This window comes from Felis catus, chromosome A1 (assembly GCF_018350175.1).
Source record: "Felis catus isolate Fca126 chromosome A1, F.catus_Fca126_mat1.0, whole genome shotgun sequence".
NCBI lineage: Eukaryota > Metazoa > Chordata > Mammalia > Carnivora > Felidae > Felis > Felis catus.
Window position 1 is genome coordinate 216,626,915 of NC_058368.1, and position 8,926 is coordinate 216,635,840.

General features: G+C 37.5%; 1 pseudogene; it reads left to right on the plus strand.

Moving 5' to 3' along the window:
- The first annotated feature begins 858 nt into the window (after positions 1-858).
- On the plus strand, positions 859-5,273 carry LOC101083744 (annotated as a pseudogene).
- The last annotated feature ends 3,653 nt before the right edge of the window (positions 5,274-8,926 follow it).

Consider the following 8,926-nt stretch of genomic DNA (forward strand, 5'->3'; position numbering starts at 1 on the left):
TCAAAAAGCTTCCTCAACAGTTTGGCAGGCAGTTTAAAGAACCAAAATAACTACTTTGTGTAGGTCAGGTTCACAGGCATCCCCGTGTGACTTGGAAAGCACAAAAAGCAATGTTCACAGCATGTGGTACCTTACCAAGTTGCCTTCTAAAAGTGTCTATAACTTCTAAATTGTCAAATATTTCAGCTCTCATAAGAATCTTTTAAGGAAACTTTATAAACACAAATCAAACTTCAAATATCAGTGGCCAACATAATTAAAAAGAGCATAAAAATACAATATTGTGGGAAATTCCATGATACAATAATCCTGAAGTACCCATAATTTATATCTTGGCACATTAAAAATGCTCTTTTTGATTAAAAAAGAGCTTCACAGATATCAACAGTCTTATTAGTACACTTAATGAATATGCTGGTCAATAGTCTAATTTTTAATTGTTTAAAGCAAACCCAATGCCACGAAGACCTATTTTAGTCATGCCTTGCAGACTTCAAGAGGGATAACTCCAGCTTTACCTCCCCATCCCTCTGCCTCCCTTCTAAACCCAGCCGTCACCCTAGCCCCAGGTCCATGCCTGAGAATTGCAGGCCGTTTCAGTCTCTTCTTAGAAGAATGGCCCTTGAAAGGTGTTAAAGATGTTCTCAGTTGTCGAGTTAGAGTTGGAAAATGGCAAGGGGTTGCCAGGGGGACAAGCTCCCTTGGTATCCAGCACTTGTGTAAGAACTTGCAGTACCTGGTGGACCACCAGCTGATTTCCTTGGAGAGCTGCAGGCTGGAAAGGAGAAAGGTGACCCTTTCTCATCAACCTAAAAATGCTAAATGTAGCTGTACATTAAAGAGCTCACCAACCAGATGATGATCACCAAGAATGTCAGGAGGATGTTCGCATTGCAGAAGGTGAGTATGTCCGATGTGGACACCAATCGTGTGCTTTCTTTCCTTCTGGAATTCATAGTGGAGGACAAGCAAGGTGAGAAGCATGTGAACAGGCACTCAGCTATATCTGCATCCACCCCAACTCCCTGAACTTGGGGGCTCACTGAATGGATGTGCCCACATCCTTCAGCAAAGTGAAACATCAGCAAAGGTGTCAGGTTATATTGAACTCCTTACACACATCTAAACTTTAAATTCACATGGCGACGTTGAGGGTTTGCAGGCTCTTTCATTCCCAAGACTTCGGTGAGTAGCCGTGAACGCTTATCAGAAGGAGCAGATCACAGCTCTTAAAACTGTTCTGAGGAACCTCAGGTTATTCCCCATTCCTTTGTCCATACACTCATTGGAATAAAACCCCCACCGAGTCTGACGATTCATTTGCATGTCATCCATGATCCAACCTCATGACAGCTGGTCCAGCCTCAGGATGTCTGTTCATACCCTCATAACAGGACTCCTGAGTCATAACAGGACTCCATTACTATCCCGACATGCGGTCAGCTAATAAGGTGCCTTCACACCAGGGTCTCAGACAGCAGGGATATCTAATGGGATAGAAGACCAGTTCCTCCCACTGAACACTATTGTGCCCAAATAATCTCAGTTCCCTTCTCCTCAGAATTCTCACTGGCTAAAACTGTGTCATATCTACCTACACTCCTGACAGTCAATATCACCTGTTGGCCTGATAACCTCATGGACACTCCTGTCACCACCTTCCATGCAAATCAAAACCTTTCTTAACATATACACTGACTTGTTTGGTTCTGTTACCAGTGCTGAATTGATCTACTAGGTATGAAATGACAGTCTCAAAGGTCAAGAAAAAAAAACATAAAATCTTATTAACTTCACTTTAAAATATGAAAAGGAGTATGCATCCTGCTATTTATCAAAAAATAACCCATCCATCATCCACAATACCAATTTGGTCCTAAGTCGTGTTTATATATTGCAGATGAATTTCAGTATGGAAACAACATTCAGCTGGCCTAATTCACCATTATTTGATTACAATAAAAATTGGTTTGCTTAGGTCTACAAACTTATTTTTTGTGTCTCATACAGCATGTCAATGACTTTGACAGACTGGAATTAATAAACTCAACTAGTATTTTTTGAGTGATATAAAAATAACACTGTTGATTCTATTCCTTGTTGCTTTGGAGTAGTTCTCAAGTCCCTTTCATGACAGTTATAACATTTATACTTGAGCTGTTAAGAGATCAAATTTATAGTTGAGGTCAAACATTTTAATTAAAATGGAAATTTCACTAGTCTGCCCATTAGAATGTGTTTATTTTGAGCATATGTAATTGTCTCTTGTATTGTTTTTTTTATTTTTTTAATGTTTATTTATTTATTTTTGAGAGAGACAGAGTCAGAATGTGAGTGGGTTAGTGGCAGAGAGAGAGAGAGAGACAGAATCCGAAGTGGCTCCAGGCTCCGAGCTGTCAGCACAGAGCCTGATGCAGGGCTCGAACTCACCTGCTGTGAGATCATGACCTGAGCCAAAATCAGACGCTCAACTGACTGAGCCTCCCAGGGGCCCCATCTCTTGTATTGTTAAATCTATAACTATTCTTTTTTTTTTTTTGAAAAACTTAGCCAGATAATCACCAGAACACTTTCTGCAAATAAAAGCATATACAAAAAATAAAATTTAATAAAAGAAAAACCAAATATGATACAAAAAGTCCCGTGATAATTCAGTTTTAGAAATTAGTAACTCAAGCACAATCCACAAAACTTTGCCAATGTTTATAGCTCAGCCTTAGCTCTAGAGCAAGAAGATATATTTTGGGATAGAAAACTCTATTACCTACATATATATTTTTAAAGCTAATAAATGATTAAAATGGCTTTTCCTTATTAACTATTTGTCCAAGTTGCCAAAGGCATTGCACAGGCAGATTAAAATGCAGTACATTTTCAAAATTAATAGAGTATTTTTTTAGAGCAGTTAAAGTTATCAAAAAAATTAAGTGGAAAGTACCGATTTCCCAATTACTCCTTTATTAGGTCTTTAGCATTTGGGGGGAGGTGGTTGGACTATAAAAGTCCCTGATTCAGTAAACTCTCCACTTCATTTTATTTTATTTTGTGTTAAAGGTTTTGTTTTTAAGTAATCTCTACAACGCAATATCGGTTATGATCTCAGATCGCAACCCAGAGATCAAGAGTCCTATGTTCTACTGACTGAGCCAGCCAGGTGCCCCTAAACTTTCCATTTTAATTCATTCACAGTTAACACTGTAAAGGGAATCATTTTAAAATGAAAACCTTGAGGCACTTGGGTGGCTCAGTCTGTTAACTATCCGACTCTTGATCTCAGCTCTTGATCTCAGGGTCTTGAGATCAAGTCCCACATTAGGCTCCACACTGGGTGTGCCTGAGTGGTTCAGTGGGTTAAGCTTCTAACTTCAGATCAGGTGATGATCTCACGGTTCATGAGTTTCAGCCACGTATCCGGCTCTGTGCTGACAGTTCAAAGCCTGGAGACTGCTTCGGATTCTGGGTCTCCCTCTCTGCCTCTCCCGTGCTCATACTCTCTCTCTCTCTCTTTCTTTCTCAAAAAATGAATGAACATTAAAAAATAAAGTAAAAAATGAAATCTTAGCACCCGTCATACCTGTGTTGTAAACCTAGGTGAAATATTGAAAAATATACCAATCCATTAATAAAGAGCCCTGACCCTACCAGGTAGGTAAAGATGTCATTGTCGCCGAGGTCCTCAAACTTTAGCAGGCAGTGGGAATCACCAGGAGAACCTATTGGGCCCGGGGTTGCTGATTCAGGTTCTGAAGAGATAATTAAATAAATAAAATATTATAAAGTTAAACACACATGTTTCTGAATGTGTAAAAGGAAAAGCCGAGTTTTTAGATTCCTTACAAATATCAAAGTCCATTATGTCCTCAAAACTTCGGCATGAAACCAGTTCAGAAAGCTGTTTGCAGTATCTACAACACACACCTTTTTAAAGATCATTAATTCCACACCGTATAGACCTGAACCCAACAGCAGTATATCCATAAGTTCACTGAAAAGCATGTACTAGAATTTTCATAATAACATTATTTATCAGCCCAAACTGGAAACTACCACATAAATGTCCAGTCATATGAGAAGCCATAAAAAAATTAAGGAATATTCACAAAATCTGCATCAGTTATTTACAATGTGCATAATGCATTTTATTAACATTATTACAAAAAGGGCAACACTAGTCTTTGGTTTTAGAAATCAGGAGAGTAGTTAACTGGAGTAGTGATTGGGATGAGAATGTTCTAGGCTTATGGCATTTTTGATCTGACTCTGACTAAACTCCTGTCTTCTGATTGTGAAGTCAATCCATTAAGCTGAACCCTTTTGATATGGGCACTTTTCTCTATAAATACTATATTAATAAAAACTTTAAAGGACATAGAAATTAAAAATGTCATTCCCATGTACTGCTTTTTATAATTTATTAAAATAGGTAGAAAAAAACTTTAATTATCACATGTTTTGTGAATGAAAAGAAAAACAAGTAACTGAACTTTCAGAGACTTTTAAGAACAGTCAAGAAAATCAAAATTATAGACACCAAGGAGCATCAGGAAATTGATATGGAAAAATAAATAAATTCAAAGTAAGTGATTTAACCATCTGAAAAATAGTGTTAATGATACTGGTCCTATGGGCTCTGTGGCAATGCGTTCTTCTATGAAATACACGAAGACTACATCCAGAACAAATTCAGTCTCACTGGACTCAGTGAGCAGGTGCCTCCCCGTCCACAGCTGGAGCTTAATGAAGAGATTGGAGACAACCCTAACCAGAGCGACCTAACCGAGCAGGCATCCCATCTGGGATGCTTTATGGATTGATCTATTCCTACTATATCTTCACCAACCTTGGATTCACCTAGATGTTGGAAATGTACCAACAGGGAGAATTTGGCTACTGCCCCACATGGACTACGAGAACCAGCTGATGCTTCCACCAATCTTTCAGACCTCCCAGATGAGACCACAGCGAAGCTCTACTCTGCCAAGCGCCTGGACGTGTCTACACCCAAGACACCATCAAGGCACCACCACACAGACTGCACCTATGTTGTCATCTGTTTCTGTCATACAATTTTCATAGCACATCCCTAATGGCGGCTCAAGAAACTCACCAACCAATTTGTGCCCAGGCTTTACAATTACAAGACCCATTCAATGGCCTTGTCAAGACAACTCCAAAAACCCCGTCAAGACAATTTGCTGATTCCCCATCTAACCCATCCCTCAGTCACTGATACCTCCATTCCTTTGCTGCCACAGTTTAGGGAATCTCCATAATTTTTAGCTTAATTAAAGGGCTCATTATTTTGGTAGGACTATAAAATTAAGTGGAAGAAAAGGGAAAAAAATACACATTCAAAATTTATATAAAATCTTGTCAGATCTCTTCAGGAAAAAATAAGAAGGGTTTCATGCCTTCTGATATTGAAATTGCAAGGTGATATGTCATTGTTGTTTATAATTCTGTGCTAATATATTTAATTATTAAATACAATTCATTGTTCTTTTTAAAATACGTTCGCAAATTTAATTAAGGTGCAAGAAGACTACTGAACAATACACATAATGATGACGAAATGTTGTTGAAGAAATTTTTTAGACTCTACAAAAACTACCATTTTGTACAGGTTCAGAGAGCATATGGCTTTAGAGAGGAATTTTTTGTAGATGTGAAATCAGGTCTCACCGTGTTTAAACTGTTCTAGGATACAGGTTGAAATGAACTTTGCATGTGTCACACCACAGATTGAATGGCATTTTTTTTTAGAAGCACAAATCTCAAATCTCACTTGCAAATGGCAATTAAGTCTTAGAAAAAATATTTTTTTAAGTTTTTATTTTAATTCCAGTTAGTGAACATAGAGTGTTGTATTAGTTCCAGGCGTACAATGTACTGATTCAACACTTCCATATACCATCCGGCGCTCATCACCACAAGTGCACCCCTTCATTCCCATCATCTAGTCAACCTATCTCCTCACCCACCTCCCTTCTGGTAACCAGCAGTTTGTCCTCTAGAATTAAGAATGGAGGGGTGCCTGGGTGGCTCAGTCGGTTAAGCGACCGACTTCGGCTCAGGTCATGATCTCGCGGTCCGTGAGTTCGAGCCCTGCATCGGGCTCTGTGCTGACAGCTCAGAGCCTGGAGCCTGTTTCAGATTCTGTGTCTCCCTCTCTCTGACCCTCCCCCATTCATGCTCTGTCTCTCTCTGTCTCAAAAATAAATAAATGTTGGAAAAAAAATTTAAAAAAAAAGAATGGATTTCATGGTTCATATCTTAGTTTTTTAGGAACAAAATATTTTTATACTTGACACAATGTAATGTGGTGTTTAATAAAATCCAAAGAAAAGTATCAATAGCAATGGACACACATAAACATGATTAAGAATACACAGCTCAATTCATTTATATGTCAAAATATTCTGGAAATTATTTTAACAGATTTAATATTGTAAAGGTGGAAGGAAGCTAAAATTGGGGTATTGACCTAGCAGTTGCTATAATATACTATAAAACCATATGTTTTTGTCTTGGAATAGGGAGCCAAGTTCAAAATCGTGAAAAATCCAATTATATTCAAGTACAGGCAAAATTTCTGAATATTAGGAAAGATTGCATAATACTTTAAATTGAAAATTGTCTTAATTCTGTCAAATCGGGTTGATAAGATAGGACATCACTCAGTTGGAGAGCCAACATCCCAATCCCATCTCAGGGCAAATAACTAATATGCCTATTTGGAGAGTGACCTTAGCCATTAAAATTTAGCCAGGCCAGTTAGATGACCAGTGGATTCACCACTTCGACGTGAGTGACAATGAATATAGACTCTGTAATATTCATACTCCTTGTAGTATGTCAAGAGATATTATTTGCTTAAGTACTGCATTTTGCTTTAGTTTTTCTTACAAGCGTCAGTTTTAGTTAACTAGATTTTTCTGCACCTATCTATACTTAAGGTGTTTGGATTTATCCTGTAAATACTATGCTGTGAGTCACAGTTAGCATATCAAGGTCAGATACCATAATAATAGCATCTTTGTAGCAAGGTGCAGGTGTGGGGAACAGCAGTTTATGGCTGTTTAAAGAGTAAATGGGGCAACGAAATGATAATACTGAAACTCAAGGCCCTTTTAAGATAAACATGATATTTGCTGAAAAGTTTAATCGAGGAGGCAAAGGAAAAATGAGTAAGAACAAGGAGCAGACAGCTGTGGTGTTTTGGAAAGTCACATATGTGCAAAAATTTAATATTGTCAGTACCTAGTTCTTTCATGTGGTCTTGATTTAACTGAAATTGAAGCACAGATCATAAGTCATAATGTTTTTTAATCTGACACCCTTAGAGGAAAAGAAGTGGCAAATGCAATTTCCAGATTTCAAAGCATTAGTTTAATCATTTCGCTTTGCTGTAAATACATAGAATGAGCGTGGAAATATTTATATACCATTTATCCTAATGACATACAGAACAAAAAGCTTTAGCCATAGCTCCTCATTCTGAAATTAGTATCTCTTTTGTTTACCCCCCCCAAAAAAAAGGCGAAAAAACTGTGCTAAGCAAATGGTTTTTACAGTTATGGCTATGGAGAGTTATATTACACATGGTGTTTATAATAGGAGGCTGCTGTTGTTCAAGAGTTGCAATTTATTTTTCTTGCTCGCTGAAATTTACAATTTGTGTTAGACACAGGAAATTTACCTGAAAAACTTACTCTAATTATCCATACATATATTCCTGTTATCATGTTTAATTAATATAAATTTAAATAATCTTGAATTATGAAAAACGTTTTAAACTATATTTCTAGTACATTGTGAAGGTAAAATTAAAATTATGTTTGGACTAGATTTATTTAAAATATTTTCTTGGGGCGCCTGGGTGGCTCAGTCGGTTGAGCGGCCGACTTCGGCTCAGTTCACGATCTCTCGGTCTGTGAGTTCGAGCCCCGCGTCGGGCTCTGTGCTGACAGCTCAGAGCCTGGAGCCTGTTTCTGATTCTGTGTCTCCCTCTCTCTGACCCTCCCCCATTCATGCTCTGTCTCTCTCTGTCTCAAAAATAAATAAATGTTAAAAAAAATTAAAAAAATATTTTCTTAAAATTTTGATTAAAAAAAATATTTTTAGTGTTACCTCCAACCCTAGATGGATGGATTGAGTCTCTTAGCATCAAAGAACATATACTAATATCTAGAATAATTCTTTCTTAACTGTATGGGTTATGGAATATACTGCCTTGCTTCAAACCCTCATTCTGATGCTTTCAAGTTTCACAATCTTGAGAAAAGATACCTAATCTGTATTAAACTCAATTTATTCTCCTGCCAAGTTGACATACATACAATGTCTCCTTACAGATTAATTGCAAAGATTAAATAAAATATGCCACATACAGCATGCTATTGCACAGAGAATAAATGACCCAAACTGTTGGCTATTATCGATATTAAATTTTTATATTTGAGATCTGTTTGATAATTTCACCCTGACAATCTCTCTACAGTGCTCCTAGCTTCCGAGGTCTTATGAGAACCGTTTTTACTGAAAGTAAATGATTCCGCTTCAAATGCCGTGTACTTCATTCAAGTATACCTAGGATCCTGTTTCTATTTAGTATCCTCTGATGTACGTGGGATTTTCAGCCAACTGTCCTTTGCTGCATTTTGTAAACAGATTTTAATCTCTGTACCTGGCGGGACACGAGCACTCACCTCTCCCATACACTGTGTTTTTGTCACTGTGCTCACAACATTGCTCCAGTAGGTATATACAAAATTGCCTGTGTTATTTCCTATTGCATGTGGACTATAAATCAGTTCCTGCATCGCTATTTCTAGCAATATTTATTTCTGCACTTTTTGTGTCACCAAATGATCCTAAGTATCGATTGATTCGTTCCTTGCTTATTTTACATCTCAAACCAGTAGTT